The 20,698-nt window shown below is 34.9% G+C and overlaps 1 protein-coding gene across 5 annotated transcripts in view; it reads right to left on the minus strand.

Annotated features, from left to right (window-relative positions):
• Positions 1–20,698, minus strand: part of FBXO34 (F-box protein 34) — a 70,935-nt gene that overhangs the window by 48,486 nt on the left and 1,751 nt on the right. For 2 of the 5 annotated variants that reach the window (XM_015596108.2, XM_015596106.2), the window contains exon 3: positions 20,654–20,698. The exons of 2 other annotated variants lie outside the window; for them this stretch is intronic. The gene's annotated coding sequence lies outside the window, so the exon portion shown is untranslated. The remainder of the gene's footprint in view (positions 1–20,653) is intronic. One more of the 5 variants, XM_006920158.3, reaches the window with a different exon arrangement.

The following is a 20,698-nucleotide window of genomic DNA, read 5'->3' on the forward strand; positions in this document are numbered from 1 at the left end:
TTGTTTGATTCACTTATAAATATATTTACTATTATAAATGGATCTTCAAACCTATTGCTGAAATTTAAGAAGCAGAGAATTTTTTCGCTTTTGTTGTTCTCCTTTGTCATTTCCAAAGAGTGAAATTCTATCATATCAGAACGATCCAGGCCATCGTGGGTACCTTCTACTCCAAGCAATGAATATACAACATCCTTGACTATTTCTTATACTCCACTCTGCTCCAATATTTGTTTTCAGACTTTATTCCAGAATGGGAACATGGAACTCCCTTGCTTAAATTAAGGAACAGTATAAGCAAACACTGATGGCAAGATTTACTTGCCTCAGAATTTCTTCACAAGCTGACAGCTCTTAGCTTCTTTACTACTTCTATTATTCACCAGAAAAAGAAAACAGATTGTGTTCAAATCACAGGCAAGTCCCTTATACTTTGTCGTATTTGCCCAAAGTAGTTAGACTGGATTTAGAAAGAAACTTACCAACAAAGAAAAAAACATTTCTTAGGCTTTAATCAATTCTTTTCTAAACCCAAGAAACACCATAAAATGTGTTTCCTACATCTAATAAGTAACCATTTAGCACTACTTTCTAATTATAAAGCCTATTCTAGCCATAGTGGTCAGACCCACTGCTAGCTATGAGAAAATAACGACTAAAGTGAATTTTCTTGAGAAGACCCCTCTATCCCTATACACTTAAGTCTTCACTTAACATCCTCTATGGGTTCATATTTTATAATGAAACCAATTTACCATAGGCTAATATAAACAAGAGTTAAGTTCCTACGGAATCTCATCATGATACTGAACAAAATGACATATTTGAAGACCTGTACTTATTCCTAAATACTATGGAATCACTTGATGTAAAGCAAAGGCATTTTAATCTGTATCCTAACTAGCCTAACATCATACAAACATCCTACACCACCAAGCAAAAGCAAACTAACAGAAATTCATCAGCCCAGATCCAATTTCTGATTCTAGCTGATAAACAGAAAAATTTCCAACAAAAGTCATCTCCATTTGATATCCTGCTATTCAGTCCTAGAGGCTTGGTTGGAATACTCATCAGTAAACTGTTGTGAGGCCTCATGAAAGAAACCGTCATTTAAGGAACAAGAAATTGCTCCTTTACTTTCATTCTTATTAGACTTTCTGCTTGCAACTTTGCAACCAGCTTGCCCTTCCTTGCTGCTGGAGCTTCATCTACATCTTTTAGTCAGTCTGTTGCTGGTCCCAAGCTCCCCATGTCCCCCTCGGCTGCTCAGTCTTCTTAGTAATCCAATCACTGTTCTTCCTGTACTCCTAGAACTGATCTAATGCCTATCTTCTGAATTGTACTATCTTCCAGACAGTGACCAGAGCAGGGGACAAGAAATGTGACAATGTGTACATGTGATATGGCTCATCTATTTTAACTAGCTGTTTCATAACCTGTCCAGCCCAAGTGGCTCGGATTGTATGTACACCCTGGCTCACTCTGAGAGACCTGCTCTTGACCCAACCTAACCCTTTGGACTGGGTATGGATTCCCTTGGCCACCCACTTTACACCTAAAATTTACTACTGAAGATAGAAAAGTACCATTAACAGATTACGAGAACTTCCTCCACTCATGTGGGAGAGGAAAAAAAAAAAAACAAGGCAAATAATTCAAACTAACCCCACACCCAGTTTTAAAAAGGGCCCAGTCTGGGAGAGCAGGAAACACTAAACAAGAGTTTTACTCAATAACTCACCCGAATTTTACCAATAGTCAGCAGAGTGTGATGAGGAAAGTCTCACAGTGCGGCACCATAATGGGGCACACCAAAGCGTGCACACACACAAAATTTTATTTTCAGGAATTATTTCCTCCTGCCAGTCCTGCCCTAAACATCCATTTATAAAGAAACTTTCAACATTTCTGAAGTCCAAGAAGTGGGACTGTCATTGTGTGTTTTGTATGGGAACAACACTTCCCAAACATCCTGAGCACATATGATTCTGATTGTACACAGAGTTTCTGGGTATGAAAATAGTATTTTTTCATTCCTAGTTTTCTGGATGTGCTCCAAGACTACTTTTCTTATCAAATTATCTTTACTGAGATCCTTTCAGCAGGTGAGAGGGGGAGGGGAACCTATGAAAACATTTGCACATATGCTTTTCAGCACTTCGAGTAATGATATCAACTGTTCTTTGAGGTTCTAAAGAGAAAAACACAATCTAAAACTACCCGATCTTACCAAAATTTCCGCTGTGGGCAATCGCCACAATACCTAAATCACATAATTGTTATTACTGGCAGGGAGAAAAGGAAAAATTAACAACTTCTGAGAATTTGCTATATGCCACATATTTAATATATTTTTAACTAAAGCCTCCTAACAACCCTAATAGGTGTGTACTATTATTGTCCAAATAGTACAGATGAGAAAAGGGGCAATGAGAGGCTAAGTAACTTGTTAAATAACCAGTGTAACTAAGTGGCAGAACCAGATCTGAACCCAAGCAGGCTGGCCCCAAAATCTGGGCTACTCTGTGCTATACTACCCTCTACCCTTTTCACTCTCAAAGATGACTACTTGAACATTTCTAGACCCTAGATCATTGGCTCTCTTCACAATCCATTATCTTTAAGATTTTACATTATTTAGGGAGAAAACCTAGCAAATCCTTCTTTAATGAAATTAAACTGTCTGGAGAGAATTAATGGCAGTTATATCCGCATTTGCACCACTCTAAGAATATGGGACCTCCCAACTGCTCACCCTTTTGCAAAGCTCACCAGTTGAGAGATTCTATCTAGATACAAAGATCCCAATCAAGTTTATATTGCTTCATTCTTCCATATGATTGGCTAAATAAGAATCAAATATCTGTAACATGCAAGAGGTAAGGAAAGACAAGTTTAAAAAAAAAAGTGAAAGGAAAAGAAAGAATTCCTAAAATGGAACAGAACTTGTTAAAAACCCTCTAACTGAGATTCAAGATACTGTATCCACAAAGCAAGACAGGAAGCCGTGAAAAGGCAAAAAAGAATGAGAAAAAACTCTTGGAAAAAATTTTTTAAAGGCAACGTAAGGTTTGAAGTTCTGGAGATGAATTGAGAAAGTAAATCAAAATGAAGACAAAAAATTATCAAAGAAGACACAGCAACAATTCAGGAGATGAGTATTTGACTAACAATAATTCCAAAACAAGAAGAAAACTTTTAAATTGAAGAGGAAGTTTTCAAAGAAATATGAATTTTCTACAACTGAAATATTAACAAGTTAAGGAAGTCTTTACACAAGTCCTCCAATTAATAGGGTCCACTCAGTGCTCAAATGAAGAGACCCACACCAAGACCTATTACTGGGAAATTCCAGACAACAAAAGATAAAAAAGATACTAAAAACTTTCAGAGAAAAGGTAGCTCATCTACAAAAGAAAAAGAATTAAAATGACCTAAGGCTTCTCAACAATAATGAAGGATTCTAGCCAATAATGGGGCAATGCCTTTAAAGTTGACAGAACATTACGTTTAATCTAGAATTCTATTTCCAGTTTAAGAATAGAATAAAAACATTTTCAGACATGGAATTACTCAGCATTTACCTCCCATACGTCTTACCCTACTGTGTACCCCAGCAAAACAAGGCAGAGAGAGAGAAGAGAGGAATATATGGGAAGTAGAAGCATAATGAAGGCAAGTCACAGATGTTGGCTGAGCAGCAGTTCTAAATAAAGCACAGATTGATAGAGAACATCAGGAAGGGAGTAAGAATAAAAGGAGATACTATAAATTTGAAACTATCTTTAAGAAAATGGAAAATAAGTAAGTTTTAAAAACCATTAATATACACGCACAAAAAAATAATACAACTGAGAACTCATATGGGGAGGTAATGGCATCCTGTTTTTACTCTGGAGAACTACCTTCTCTCCACTTCCAATACATGTGACTCAAATGGGGCTGACCCCATATCGATCCCCAAGAGTGGGCATGTAACCAGGCTCTAACTATTCTAATTCTCTCCACCTTGCCATAATGACTTGTCCGAAAATAAACATAGCACAGAACCAGTACTAGTGGCGGATGGGGTGAAGAAGAGGATCTTGAAAATAAAGCTAAAAGGAGAAAAAAACATAGTAAAAGACCAATTCTTTAAAGCAAAGTTTAAACACCTGGATTCAATCTTACTTCATCCTCTTGAACTCTCTAGGAAAAAATTTCCTTTTTCAGTTAAATTATGGTTGAGTTGGTTTTCTAACACAAAGATCCCTAACTAAAATACTCTTTCAAAGCAGGAAGTTGAAAGATATCAACTATTAATGAAATTAAAATATATAGTTATTTACCAAGGTGACCAGAGAGCTAAAAAGAATAATTTAACTATATCGGAAAGAGGGTGGTGAATGAGGTAGTGGTGGTGGGAAATAATTCTTCATGGGTCTCTATGTCTTGCAAGCAAGGCACTGGCTCTGCTCTTTGTTCTGGACGATATTTTCAAGAATGTTCATACAGCGAACAGCTTTGGTAAGACAGAAATTGTCTTCCTCCAGAGCAGAGAGCAGGCATACTTACTATCTCCTGCTGGAGCAAAGGGCAGGCATGCTTACTGCCCATAATAAAATATTTCAAATCTCTAAACTCAAGAGAGTTTTCTCGAGTAACAAAACCCACTATGTGAACAGATGTTATCTGGCCCTCTCTGCAGTGCCTTGTGGGAACTGAGACCCAGAACACTGGCACAAATGAATGCTAATACTCTGGCTATTGCTATTGCTCTGAGTAAAAAAACTACTTCATCTCTGCCTCTGTGCCTTCCACCAACACAAGAGTCTAAGTCTTCTTTCAGCATCAATAAAACTGTGGCAGGCTAACTTGTTAGCTTCAAGTAGAGTAAAATCTCAGATCCTTTACAATTTTTGACCAATGGCCTTAACTAAATGGGACATATTAAGAAATGGAAGTATAAGCATGTTAACATGGGGAATTATCACTAGAAGAATCAAATGTAGAAACACCTGAAGTGGTTCCCCTGGGAGAGGGAACTGAAGTGGGGAGACGGGGGTGGGTGGGACAAAGGGATTCCTGCTTTCATCATAAACTCTTCTGAACCATTACATTTTTCCTCCACCATGAACATGTATTGGAGAAAAAAGTCATTGCTGGCTACTTCAAAGGCAAAAAAGAAGTGTACAAGAAAAAACATTTTTCAGTATTTTCATCCCACTAAAATTGAATGTGAGCATCAAGAAAAGTGCCTAATTAAGTATGATGTTCTCATCACAGTTCTACAAACCTAGAAAGGAAACTCTCTCGCCAATCATCATCTCAAGCCAAAAACGGTTTCAATGTATCTCCAAAAAAAGTACCTCATATCTTGCTTTGGAGATTTTTTTTTAAATAAAATGATTCTACTAGCCAGGTACACAACAGTGCCCTACAATCTCTCCTACGCGAAGCACATTACTGGCTTCAGCATATAAATATGTATCCTCGAGCATCATTTCCTGCAATTGTAGATTCTAATTTACCCCTCAAAATCACCATTGTTTTAAAACACATTAAAATTAATTTATGATATTGAAGATAACCAAGTATAGTCTGAGGTGCCTTAGGATGGAGCAGGAATATTTTACTGACAGGGTGGAAAAAAACACCATCTTACAAGAAAAAAAAAAAGACAAATAGCTCGTTAAGGTTCAAAAAGCAATTCACATTAAAGAATCAGATTTTTCTAATCAAAACTTGAAATTACCGATTATTTTGTGTGGTAGACGATGGATGACTGTTTCCATTAGTATAATTTTATAAAAATAATAGGGATGCTTTTCTCTTAAAAATCTAGAACAGCAAGACTCACCTACTGTCTACCCTTCTGTTCATTCCTCCCCTGAATTATACTTCCTGTACAGCCACATCAGAACTTTTGTTTTCCCACTGAATCTAATTTTTAGGGACAATGAAGGAAGACCATACAAATTCTGCCCCAGAGGTAAGCTAAACTATTCTGGAGCTTAACTAAGTCTAAGTTCTATTAGATCTGGTTAGGAGCCAGCTCTGGTTTTATTTAAAACATACTTTACATAAATTAGCATTAACTTTAACATAGCATTACTGCTTCAATCACAGTGGCCTCATTCAATCTATCCAAGTCATGGGAAGCTGGAGCAAATAAAGATAAAGGTGCCTCTTTGTGACATTAGAATTCCACTAAGCTGTTTCTGATTTCTGTCTCACTTCTAGGTGCTCTTCACTAGAAAGGGATTTCGTGCTGTGAAGTTCCTCTACAGGTCAGATTGGGTTTGAATTCCAGCTCCAAAACACTTACTAGCTAGGCAAGCTGCTTAACCTCTAAGACTAAGTTTTCCACAAGAGAAAAGGGACAAGAATACTTTCCTCATAGGGTTGTTATAAAGATTAAAAATGATAATACACGTAAAAATGTGTAGCATAAGGCCTAGTCAAAAGAAAGGAAGGAAGGAAGGAAGGAAGCTATTAATATTGCCACCTCTCACTTTGTGGAAAGCCACCTCCAGTAGGAAAGGGATGTTCCATCTGCACACAGTGGAACACACTCAACCCTAGAGACTCTCATTAACTAAACCACCACTGAAGGCTATGAGCAGCAACTTCACCAAAAAGATACTAGAGACCTGAGGCAGATGATGGATTTCATCAAGCTAAACTCAGTCTCTATATTCCAAGAGACTATATATAGTGAGTCTTTAAACTTTGATTTCATTATGGAACACAGCGGTCTCCAAAAGCAAAACTTTTAAAAATAATGGAAATAATGCTTTTAAACGTAAATGTTTAAAATGTAAATTATTTATAGCTAATTTTCTCACATGTTACTTTCTTTTCTACCTTCACTCATTCAACAAATGTTTTGAGCACCTAAAAGACACTTGGAATACAGTGAATAAATAGTCAAAGTCCTCAACTAATAACATTCTGGTCATGAGAGAGACAATAAATAGTAAGTAAATGACATATTATGTTTCAAAGAGGCAACCACTATGGGGAAAAAATAGACTACAGTAAAGGAACTTGGAAATGCAGAGGGAAAAGAGCAGCTGCCATTTTAAACAAGGTGTTGAACACAGGCTTCCTTGAGAAGGTGATATGTAAGCAGATTTGGAGGCAGTAAGGAAGTTTGGCATAAAATTTTATCTAAGAGAACAGTGTTCTAGGCACAGGGACCAGCCCATGTAACTCTTGAGGCAAGTGCCTGCCTATCCGATTAACAATGCCACCACTACCTAACAAATAAAAACATCAGCTAGTGCTATTAGTCTCTTAATGATATTTGCCCCCCCCAAAAAAATCTAGCAAAACCAAAAAAAAAAAAAATCTACTTATAAATATCATTCATTCAACAAATATTTACTGAATACCGTGTGCTAGGTACCACTTTCTACACTATGAAGACATCACGAAGAAGCTTGAGGTTGACTATTAAGCCCATTAAGTATATGAAGACCTTTTCCTGTTCTTTGGCTTACTAAGCCTTCATTTTTTTTTTTAAGAAATAGAGATTTACAGAAATTTGACCTCCAGATAAGGTGGGACGATACTATACTGAAAGTATCTCAAAATCTCTATCACTGGAACATAGGCAATGGCCCCTTATTAAGTTTCTCTACCTAAACAGATGATAATTTCAAAAGTATTAACAATGATGTTATGTTAATATCTTTCCCCCATGCCCCTGAAGGGCCAAAATATTGCTGTTGGAAGTCTAATAATTTTTCTACCACCTTCCCAAGATTCATTTTAAGTAGATAAAAAAATGCGATTTACCAAGTTCAAGGTGCTATGCCATCTGCTATGGTAGCTAAGAGATCTCTGCTCTCCAAGATCTCACATTATGTGGTATGGGAAAACATATGCATATACATCCTTTTTTTATACTATTTCCTACTTCAAAAATAAATACAGGTCATAATACCACCTGGTTGCACTGAAAATTATTATGATTTTTTTCCTCTAGTTCCAACCAAAAGGTTATAGAATTAAAAACACATTTTAAAAACACTTACTATTCTAAAAAAAATAATAACTTTAGCAGAATTATATAATTTATCTGAGCCCCCTTATCAACTGGAATAAAAGGTTAGAAATTTGAGAACTACAACAAAAAATATTATATAAATGGAACCAAATATCCTAGACAAGAAAAAACAAGCTCATCACTACCAAACCAGTATTATAAGAAATGTTAAAGGGTTTTCTTTAAGAAAAAAAATCAAAAGCATGAATGAAAAAAATATCGTAAAGAAAAAAATTCTCACTGACAAAGGCAAACACATAATAAAAGCCCCTGTATCAACCAACACTAAATATGGTACACAGGTTAAAAGGCAAAAGTAGTAAGAGCATGTAAAATTACAATAAAGGATACATACAAACGTACACATTAAAGAAGTAAAAACATAAACGTAAAAGGGGTGGTAAAAATGGTAGTGATTTTAGAATGTGTTGGAACTTAAACAACCATCAACTTAGAATAGATCGCTATAAACCTAGCTTGGTATATATGAAATACATGGTAACCACAAACCAAAAATCTAAAAGGGAAAGAAATCCAAACACAACACTGCAGAAAGTCATCAACATATATGAGAAGAGAGCAAGAGAATAAGAAAGGCACAGAGAACTATAAAAACAATCAGAGAACAATTAATAAAATGTCAATAACTACATACCTATCTATTACTTTAAATGTAAATGTAAATTAAATGCTCCAATCAAAATATGAATGGATAAAGATGTGGTAGATACATAATGGAATATTACCCAACTATATAAAAAATAATGAAATCTTGTCATTTGAGACAACATGGATGGACCTAGAGGGTATATGCTAAGCAAAATAAGTCAGACAAAGACCATGTGATTTCACTTATATGTAGAATCTAAAAACAAACAAACAAATGGAACAGAAACTTATGAATACAGAAAACAAACTATGTTTGCCAGACAGGATGGGGGTTGGGGGCTGGGAATAAAGGTGAAGGAATTGAGAAATACGATCGGCAGTTACAAAATAGTCACAGGGATGTAAATACAGCTTAGAGAATATGGTCAATGATATTGTAATAACTATATATGGTGTCAGGTAGGTGCAAGATTTATCAGGGATACATTTTCTAAGTTATAAAAAATGTCTAACCACTATGTTGTACACCTGAAATTAATATAATATTGAATGTCAACTATAATTGAAAAATAAAAATTTTTAAAAAGGAATCAAATGGAATTTATCTGTTGATTAGTTAGTTTCTTTTTCCCCAACTAAGTTAATGAGTACTTTAAGGTTAGTTGAAAACATGGGTTTAGGGATATACAAACTGCCAGTTATAAAAAGAGTCACAGGGATATAAACAACAACATAGGGAACACAGTCAATAATACTGTAATAACTAAGTATGGTGTCAGATGGAAACTAGACTTACTCGGTGATCCCTTCAAGTCATCAAGTCATATAAATGTCTAATCACTATGCTGTATACCTGAAACTAATACATGTATGTCAACTGTAACTGAAAAATTAAAATTAAAGACTAGTTGAAAACACATTTCTAAGGAATGTATGTGATAAGGAATGTACATGAGAGAAAAGTTTTTTAAAAAATTATGCATTTTAACCTTATGCCCTAATCTACTTTTTCATTAAGAGAGCAACTCCTGAAAAAACACATTACTTGCTTATCTTCCTGTCAGTTTACCATGAAGTATTCACGGGTAGGAGGGTTTCTTTTCTAACCTTAACCATCAGTCTCCTTTAGGACTGGCCTAAATAAAATGAAAACATGCTGTGATACGCTTTACCCAACTTAGCATTACATTAGATAGTTGTGTAGTCCATGTTTTCAAGGCATCTTAAGCTAAAGTAACAGTACTTTCTCTACTTAAATGCCCCATCAGGCACATTACAGCTAACCTGTCATCATGTTTTACTGACGAGATTAGGAAATACAAAAACTGTGTCAAAAACAATGTGGAAACATAGGTGTACTCTCAAACTGCAAATACTCTTTGACTCAGCAGTTCCACTTCTAGAAATTTATTCCACAAGCCAACCTATGAACAAGGTTATTTGCTAAAGCATTGGAAATAGAAAAAGATAGTAATGACTCCATTTCTCAACCTCCCTTGCATTCAGATATGACACTAACTTCTGGCTAACAATTTGATGAGAAGTGTCGTGAAGTGGCAGCTTCTAGAAATCTTCCTGAAAAAAGGCTGGCACATAACCTTTGCCCCTTCTTGCATCCTGCAGCTTGAAATGGGTTGCAATAGCTGGAGATCCAGCTAGGTCAATGAGGATGCAAGCAACATATGGTGAAGCAGTAACAGTACAAAAAGAGCTCAGGTGATCAGAAAGGGGGAGGGGGCAATGACGACAGACTAGAGGGCCATCTCTCGACCTCTCTCTCAATTGTATAGAACAGGTGTGCAACATTTTCCTATACAATTGTCAAAACTCATCAAACTGCCTGCTTAATATCTGTGCATTTTACTGTATTCATTATGCCTCAAAATAAAAAGAGAGAAAGAGCTGAACCAATTGCTATACTAGCCGTAGAACACCTATCTGAACTTTTATTAGACTTTGTTGTTTAACTCACTGTTGATTTAGGTTTTCTATCACTAATACACTCTTCATATACCAATAGGTAAAGAATAACAAAATCAATTGAAAAAGGCAATATAGCAGTATGTAAGATATGCTACCATTTATGTTTTTTTTAGGTAGGAAGAATTGAATTGGTTGCTTCCAGTGAGGGGAAAAGTGTGTCCGTGGAACAGAAGAGAGAAAACTCACTTTCTGTATCTTTTGCATTTCGAACCATGTGAACACATTACCTATTCAACAAATAAATATTCTTTAATCCTATTAAAAATTCCATTTAATTTTTCAGATTTTCATATATGCAGATTTTAATGATTTAAAGACACATTGACTTTAGTTTCAAAATGATCCCACAATGGACTAATTACCCCAAGAACCGCTAGACAACAAAATGACAAAATAATAAAAAAATGCTGGAAGGGAGAGAAAGGTATGGAGAATGCTGAGAATTCTTCTTTCAAGGGAAAAAGGCAAGAAAACATTTTAAGCAAAAAGAGAAGCATTGAGGTCATTCTACTGATAGAAATATATACTATACATCTTTTAATTTCTCATTATCTGCTTTGAGTGAGGAACAAACAAAAGCAGCTATCTAATCAAAAAGGCCAACAAGACTTCTCTCTGATTAGCTGAAGAAATAGTACAAAAGCTTCTTTTTCTTGTTAGAGTAGTAAAGATTATGAAGAGTTACAAACAGTAACGTGACAGTCTGTGAGCCAAATTAGAAATTGAAATGAGAATTTCTGAGAAATTTACCAAATTGACATTAGATGGCTTTCTTTCTCAATGCTATTTTAAAATTTGCATATAAAAACCCTGTTATATTTTTCATGGTATAAGCCATAAAACAAGAATCACTCAAACTGCACTCTTAAATAAACGATTTAGTTTTATGTCAACTGCCCAAGTCTTGGCCAACACATACATGTTTGTTTGTCTATGATTAGTATGATTCTTGCATGTGATTTTGTGTATAATTAGTGTATATATTTTATATTCCATTGTCACATATTTATTTCTTTATAATAATTAAATTGCACAAAATAAAAAATGTTCACTTTAGAAATATCCATAAAATTTTGGATTTTCATTCTTAAAAGGTAACTCAGTAAGAAAGTCCTTTCTCACACAAATGCCAGATGACTATCCAGCTCCTATAGTAGAGGCCACCAACCATCTACTGATCCATCTCAATTACAAACAACCTCTCAAGTGATAAATACAAACATTTAAATCCAGAAAAGAGACATCATTTACATCCTCTGGCTGATAACAGTGAATACAAACATCAAATTGTTTCTATTGGGGTTGGAGAGGTTACAAACGAAATCACTAACCCTTTAGAAAGTAGTAGTAACTAGTGTGGAAATTTCATTTGGGGCCTCTGGAACACATGTAGGCATAGACAATAATCATTAACCCCTTCAAAGTAAATGCTCCTGGTGGCAAAGATGACATTTTCCAATACAGTTCTTTGTGCTATCCTATAAAGCAGAATTTCAGCAACATGGACTAAATGAACATTCAAATGCAGAAAGCTCAAAGTAGGCATAATTAACATTTGATGAATGAACTGAACACTAATAGTTTTGAAACAATACAATGCACAGGGAAATAAAATTAAAATTAAGCTTTACTTCTCTGAATAATGTCTACACTATACATATACAATACAAATGACAAATTTCTTAAAGAAAATTGAGTAACTGAAGTTCACTGATGAAGGCTTGACATGGTTTTCTTCTAAAGGGGGAAAAAAACTATCTGCCAAGAACATTACACTGAATTCGCATTGAGTCTTCAAAAATGGTATCGCCATTACTTTAATAAACCAATAAGACTAACATGCTCTGCAAATAGAAAAGTGATAAACATACACTCATTTTTTTAAAATTGGTAAGGGAAAAGGTAAAGATTAGTTTTCTTCTAACTTCTAAATGATCAATTTGGGGGAGAAAAAAGATGAATCAATTTCATATGGCATACTCCAAAAATATTAAATAAACAGCGTAAACGCAAGGACAGGTATTACTCAAATTTAACAAATTTTTACTTGATTCTATAAGAAATGAAGATTAGTAACTGTCAGTCCAGTCCTTAACGAATTTACCCAAGAAACCAAAATCTTAAGACTTTTAACAGGAATTCTCACTGAATAACATTTAAATCAGAGCCATTTAACAAGAGAAAGATTCAACAAGTGTTCGGTAAAAGAAATGCTTGGAAACACCGGGGACACATGAAAAGACCTTCAATAATATAAAACCGTAGTATTTCAACAGTCCAACAAATGAGCTGGCAAGCAGATTTAAATCTTCAAAATTAATGATATCTTTTAAAGAGTCATGCTCTCCTCCCTTAAAAAGAAGGGAAATCCATGAGACATTCATAAAGGAACAATTCTTAAGAGAAGCTTTACAATTCCTAATTCTCTACTAAAATAAGATAATTAAAATTTAAGCATGATAGACAAGATAGAGTCATGAAATAAAACAAACTACAATTACAGTAAGAATCAAATCATTTTTTGGTAATAAACCCAAGAATATCTTAGGTAACTGAGAAAATTTGTAATATAAATGCTAAGCCCTTAGAACAAATAAAGGAGAAAATAATTCATTTTTTAGATTCAGAAATAAAATATTAACTAACGTGGCTTAGGTTTTCACTTAAATTTCGAAACCATCGAATTTTTTTAAAAATCAGTTCTAAAATGCTTCATAATCTTTAAGTGTAAAAGTATTTTATACTATAGACTTAAAAATACATGCAACTAGAATGTAAAACTTGAGAAAAAGTTACAACCTACTGCTAATCAACAAAAATTTGAACTTTCTAGAAATGTTAATATTTTGATTCATAATCAATTTTATTATTGATATTTGCCAAAAAGGGAGTTAAAATCAACAAGGTGTTAAACAATAAGACAAAAGATAAATTCTTAAATAAAAGCTGCTACTTGCCAAAGAATATACAGAAAATCTATAAAATAGTGCTAAGAGAAAAAAATAACATAACCAATGCACTGAGCAAAATGCCTGGCATTTAAAACATACTGCACTTTTCTAAGTAAACGAATAATCAACAAACGGGTCTAGAAACTCAATGACTTAAAAATTTTGGTGTTTAACTATTTTACTAAGCTAACCATATAACATGTTAAATAAAACGCAGGCAAAGAAAATGTCAAATGAAAGATAGGATTCTTAAAGCACAAAACCTATGACATTCTTTGGACTTATTTTCAGGATTCATTTTCACAACCCTCTTTGTAGTGTCTCAAATGAGCTAAAATACTGTGATGGTGGTAGAGCTCTCACCTAAGCCTGAACTAGAGAAACCTCTCCCCAGAGCGTAAGGTGACTAGTGTGTGTAGAAAGTACCAAGAACCTCCAGAGAATAATCCTGATGACTGAACTTGAAATAAAATCTCTTGCCCTACTTTGGAAACAAGTTTGCCTCTCCCGGTTCCTGGGCAATGGAGCAAATGTGTCCTTTGAGACTTCTTTATCAAACTCAGATTTCATCTTCAGAAACTCCAGCTAATCGATAATTCCCTAATGCAGTTCCAAGAGTGCTTTTACAGCTACAAATAGATGACTTTGTAAACAAAATTAATTTTTTTCATTTTCAAGAAGCAAATGAACACTTTAATACAAAAACTCGTCTTACAATTGAATCTGCTAGAAGGTAGACGACTAAGTGAAACAGCAGAGTAGAAAACAAAACAGAACTTCAAAAAAAAATTTTAAGCTACAAATTTAAATAGCCCAGGCAAGTCCCTAACGATAAGAAAGAAAAAAAAGCTAAGCCTTTAATTATGGGTCTACGATTTGGGGACATAAGATGTGAAGCTTAGAGTTTAATAGAAGAGATAAGACTAATACACATGAAGCAATTAGAGAGCAATAAACAACAATATATAATGAACAGCTAAAGTGTGCTAAGTGGCTGAGTACTCAATATACACCATAGGAGCTCAGGAAATGGAAAGACTGCAGAGGGACTGCAGAATCCAAGGAGGTTTTATGGGCCCAGGCTTCTTACAATGGATGATTACATTTAGAGAACCGGAAGGAGAAAGGCTAGGCCGAAAAAACTGCCAAATTGAGCACCAGGTTTGTTGCAGGCGGTCCCAGAAACATGTGAGGCAGAAGGATGGAACGGACCATCTTACTGAAGTCTTGAAAGCTACATTTAAACGTGTCGCCACAGAAACCTAGTGCAAGAGAATAACATCACAGTGGAGTTTTTGTTCAATTAACCTGGCAACTGTACAAAAACAAAGAAGAGAGCAAATATGGATTTATGAAAACATGGAAAATTATAAAAATCTCGATTCGGAATAATCAGTGGTCTAGATCTGTGCTACCCAATACAGAAGTCACTAGCCATATGTGGCTCTTGAGCACCTGAAATATCGCCAGTCTAAACTGAGATGTGCTCTAAATATAAAATGCACACTGAATTTCAAAGACTATGAAAAAAATAATGTAAACTATTTCAACTTTTTTATCGATTACACGTTGAAATTATGATGTTTGGGATATATGGTATTAAATAATATATTATTAAAATTATTTTCAGCTGTTTATTTTTACTTTTTTAATGTGGCTAACTGGAAAATTTTTACTTACATGTAGCTTACATTATATTTCTATTGAGCAGCACTGTTCTCTGCTTATGCCAACTATCCTGACCCATTCCTCTGATTTAAAATAATTTTAACATGTGTCCATAAATATATATATTTATAAATTTTATATCTATACATGTACCACTGTACTAATATATCTTACATACAGTATAAACATACACAAAAATAAATATTCAAAGGATGAAAAAAATTTTAGAAATTCTAATATTTTTCTTTTTTTGCAATCCAATGGACTATCCCACACACTCTATATTGGAGGCCTAGAGTGTTAGCAGAGACTGATCAGGAAAAGTCAAATCCAAGCAAAGGTTTCACTAGAAATTTAATGACTGGTTAACTATGGGAGCAAAGGAGAGGGGATGACATAACGGACATCTACTATTTGCTAGTCAACATTCAGTAGGCCTTAAACTTCCCTTGGGAATCCACTCTTCTATCAGCATGCAGTTGTAGCAATGACCCCAGCCCCAGATCCAGGGGTAGACCTGGGCTGGCTAAACAAATTAGCAAGTCCATATTTTTAGTGGTTGGTGCAGAAATATCAGAAATATAACTCAAAGTCAATGAGATACAAGAAGACATTTGCTGGGGCTTGTGGGAAGCAAAAGTCTCTTCTAGCAGTAGTTCTTAAGCTGAGGCTTATAGATACCACCCTTGCCAACGGATTTAGGTGGAGATAAACTCAGATGCGGAGGGAAAAAATTATTTCTTTCACTAAACTCCAACTGAAATTTAGCATTTCCTTCCATTGTTAATTCAGTCAACAAACCACAATATTAGCAATATCTGTCACTTTGTCACCAGTAGAAATCACAGATATCTTTCTATCACATGATCACTGGTTGCAGAGACCTCCAAATAATCATATTCATCAGTATTTGGAAATTATTAGACCCACACTAAATCTTATTATTTAATAAAGAAGCGCATACTATTTAAAAAAACATTTTGATAACCATGTTTTAAAATAACTGTTTTTCTTTATAGTCTTATGTACTTTATTTTAAAATATTATTCAGAAAAGGGGTCCTATGGGCTTCAGACTGCCAAAGGGGTCTGTGGAGCAAAAATGGTCAAGAGCCCTGCCCTAGAGCTTCTGTGGAAGCACTCTCCTTCACCCTCTGTGGGCCTGAAGGCATGAGGACTTAAGCCTTGAGGACAGCAGGCCTTGAGCAGCTGAACATGCTGCGACCACAAAGGGACCAACACCATGGAAGCAGAGCTCATTAAACGAAAAAAAGAGAAAGACAAGGTTCTGATCACTTTGGAAAAAGTGGATCAAGCTTTATCTTCAGACTTTTCAGTATTGTGAGCCAATAAATTTGAGTTGGTTTTCTGTTATACTCACAATATAAAAAATCTAAATGGCACAGTTAATTTCAATGGTTTCTATCTCAGGGAATTAGAACAATACTCAGTCTTTGCAGAAAAACAGCAAAATTAGAAAAGCCTTAACTTTGTCACATTGAGGGAATCTAGCGAAAATGAGTTGTTTTTCAAACTGAGTGTACTGAAGTGTACTCAGTACTCACGCCAATCTATTTTCATGTGGACTTTCTATTTTAGAGAGGATAGACAACTAAAAATGACATTTTCCAGATGCCCTTGAAGCTGAGGTTTCACATATGATCTAAGTATGGACAAGCAGACATACCTGCATAAAATATTGAGGGCAGAAAGTAATATACAATGATGGTTCTAGTACAGCATACGAAATATAGTCAATAATATTGTAATTACTATGTATGGTGCCAGGTGGGTACTCTAAGGGGGGATCATTTCATAAACTATATGTCTAACCACTATGCTAATAGAACACTGAATGTAAACTGTACTTTAAAAAAAATTCTCAACTGTTCATTCAGCCCAAAGTTTACGTATCTTTCTTTTTCAATAAATCCCATTTCCTACAACTGCTTAGAGCAAATGTTCTTGCTACAGATTCTTGAACAGTAAGTACAAAGTAAACAGAGATACAGAAAAAAGAAGCACCCTAATAGCAGTTAGTAACCTAACAAGAGTTAAGTTATGGATACAGATGTAGGCATGACCTGTAAAGAATTATAATCAAGAAACCCTAAGAAGTAAGGGCCAGATTACGAGCTGCACAATGAAGAATCAAGAAAAGAGCTTTGGATAGCTTGGATCTGGAAAAGAAAGAATTACCAGCAAAGTTGAGAAATCAGGAGAAATCAGAGATAGGCAAAGAAAGGAGAGGAGACAGCTCAAAAAATAAAGAGATTTTCTGTGCAACTCAATACCAAAGATGACAAACAGGATAAGAATTTAACTAAGATGTTTTTCGCATTACATTCTTCCTCAAAAATTGTCATTGGGTACAGAATAACGCTCAAACTCCTTCCAAAATTGGGTCCCAATTATCCTTGTTTGCTACTGTTCCTTTATACCATAACTTCGTGAAGTCTATCTGAAAAGTAAAACACCTCTTCTCTGGATCCTAAAGGCCCAATCCAAGACCCACACCTAGAAAGCTTCCTCTAGCAGTCCCAGTTGCCTCCTCTAAATTTATGTAACATTTATTTATATCTCTCTTTGGATACCTAACCAAAACTCGAACTAAATTATAAGCTTGAAGAGAACAGGGCCTGTGTTCTTCATTTCTTTATATTCTGAATACCTAGCATAATGCCACTCGAATGTGCTGCTAACAAAGCAGGCCCTTTGAACAGGTCATTTCACAAGAAACTGGTGGAAGTAAGATTGTAGGAGATTAAAAAGTTAATTAAATTGACTTGGAAGTACATGAAGGAACCTTCTGTGGTGATGGTAATGCTCTAGATCTTGACAAGGTTATGGGTTACACAGATGTGTGAATTTGTCCAAATTAAGGGAATGGTATACATAAGTACTACACCATTTTACTGTATATAAATTTTACCTAAAAAATAAATAGTTCATGATAAGTACACTGAAGTATTTAGGGGTAAAGTATACTTACTTTAATATATAACAAAAATATAAGATGGATTAATAAATGGATAGGAGGAGAGGGAGCATAAGATGGATGGATGGAGAGAAGCAAAGACAGTAAAATATGAATTAAAGAATCAGTTGTGGGTATCTAGGTATTCATACAAATAGTTCTTGCAACTTTTCTGACTGAAATTTTTAAAAAAAAAAGAAGGCAAAGAGGAGAAACAAAGATAATGAGAGGCTCACATATTTCAGAAGTCTGTCAATTTAAAGTATTGACAGAAAAGAAGGTATTACATGTGTGTGAGAGTGGGATGTCTGGATCTTCCTCTCTCTACCTCTAATTTTAGTCTGCCTACACAAACCAGTTTTGGCCCTAAGTTCAAAGAAAGTGCTCGCTCACTAAACTCCATTTATTCTAGGACAATCCAAATCCAAAACCCTCTGATAATCCATTCCCCATTTCTTTTACCTGAGTTTCTAATACTTCCTTAAATAGGCCTTTAGATGAGACTTCTAGCCAATGTGACATAACATAAATGGTTCGCCTGTCATCTAATTCCGGCCTCTTAGACCCGTGGCCCTCCATGGCAAAAAAAAGTTAAAACAAAGGTCAAAGGTCCACGCAGCAAGGACGATTCATCTCAGTGTCACGGTCCGTGGCTAAGTACCTGGCACAGAGGTACTCAAAAAAATGTTTGTCAGATGAATGAAATCTGTGTGTGATAATATCATACACATAAATAGCACTTAGTTTCAGAGTTATATCTACATTGTGCTGAGGATAGTTAATGTTTTTATGTGCTAGGATTCTGAGAGTGAATATTTAAAAAGGAAGGATCTGAAGCCTATTCTGTGGAGGATTTGGAAACAAGAGGTTGATAAACTCAACCAAGAAACACCTACATTTTAATCATTAATGCTTTCCCAGATAACACAGTAAGTTCATCAGCTTCAAAATACCATAAGCATGAACTAAAGGAGAGAAGATAAATTATGCAAAGATAAAGATTGACAGGAATTCAATTTCCAGATGACCTAAATGCATTTGGAGTTAATCTGCTCTTTTTTGTTATTGTTGTTTCCAAAGGACTGCAGATTATGCACTTGCTGAGTTTTGCCTTTGTCACACATGACCTAACAAGGAAGGCATTCATTATACCATAGTAGCCTCCCTCAAGTATCTGGTTTTAAACAGCTGCAAGTTTTGGAAGGTAACACCAAATGATGTCTCTCCTCAACAAATATTAAAACACGGTAAGGTCTATACTAGGATATCGAGACCAAATTAAACTGGCTTAGCATAAATTTAAGTATAGAAAATAAAGTAGAGTGTTTGTGTTAGAATGTAACTCTATGTGTTACTAGAATAATTGATCCGATAAACATATCCTAAAGAATTTCTAAAATATAGCACTTTCGTTCCTCATATTTGTTTTTATCTCTCTGAAAAATGCCATATCATTAAAGACTGGTTGATTCGGGCCCTTCAAATGCTGTAAATGGATAAAAAGACAAAATATTTTAAAATAATAATAAATCTGATCTCAAATAAATTACCATAAGAAGTAAAAGCTTCTTTCTACATTTAAAACTGCAAGGTCAAGGTGAAAAACATCCTGTGGAAAGTAGAAACAAGCTAAAAATGTTCCAGAAGAGTTATGACTTGTTAAATAGTTATGCAAGTATATGAATAAGCTGGCTTTTTTATAACTGTCATTGTTCCTCAGTCACATCAGAATACACTAAGACATTTATTCTCTACCTATAACTCATTTTCCATAAGGAAAAATAAGTTTCATAACTGCTAACAAAACAGGGGAAAAAATGCACTGCCAAGGAGGAGCTATTTTATTATCATCATTTGTCTTTCAATTCACATTTAGTTTGACTTTCATCCGTTCCCATTTACTGATCAGTACACTTCATTAACAGAGAAATGCAGCCTGCTCCAGAAAGGCCAAACGGAAAAGACACATGCAAGAGTCCCTTTTTTGTACCTTCTCCAATTTCATTACATATTATCTTGCCGTGATCCTTTCCTCTTAAAGAGTAGGTTGATTAACACCCTCAGTACAAGCAGTTTCATGTTAAATCGGTACCTATCAGTCTTGAGGATCTAAAGGCTTAAATTTTGTCTTTAAAACCGTCACGCAACATTGTCACTATGTAATTCCCAATTTCTTAAAAAAAAAAAAAAAAAATGAACAACTCTCAGTAATACATACAATGCTGTCGAATTTCCAAGGTATGGTGAGGATTAAAATGAGATTTACATGAAAGCTTTGTTTTGTGAACTTCCAGTCAAATCTAATAGTAATTAATGAAGGTAAATTTTTGCTTTAATTTCCTATATTAATGGACATAGCATTACATCATCAATCACCTATAAAGAGCGAACTGGAAGGAGAGGAAATATTAACTGCAACAAAAAAACCTACCTTACAAGTCAAGGTCAGTGAAGGATTGAAGACTCCTACCCAAGC

Source organism: Pteropus alecto, unplaced genomic scaffold, assembly GCF_000325575.1.
Source record: "Pteropus alecto unplaced genomic scaffold, ASM32557v1 scaffold86, whole genome shotgun sequence".
NCBI classification, from domain to species: Eukaryota; Metazoa; Chordata; class Mammalia; order Chiroptera; family Pteropodidae; genus Pteropus; species Pteropus alecto.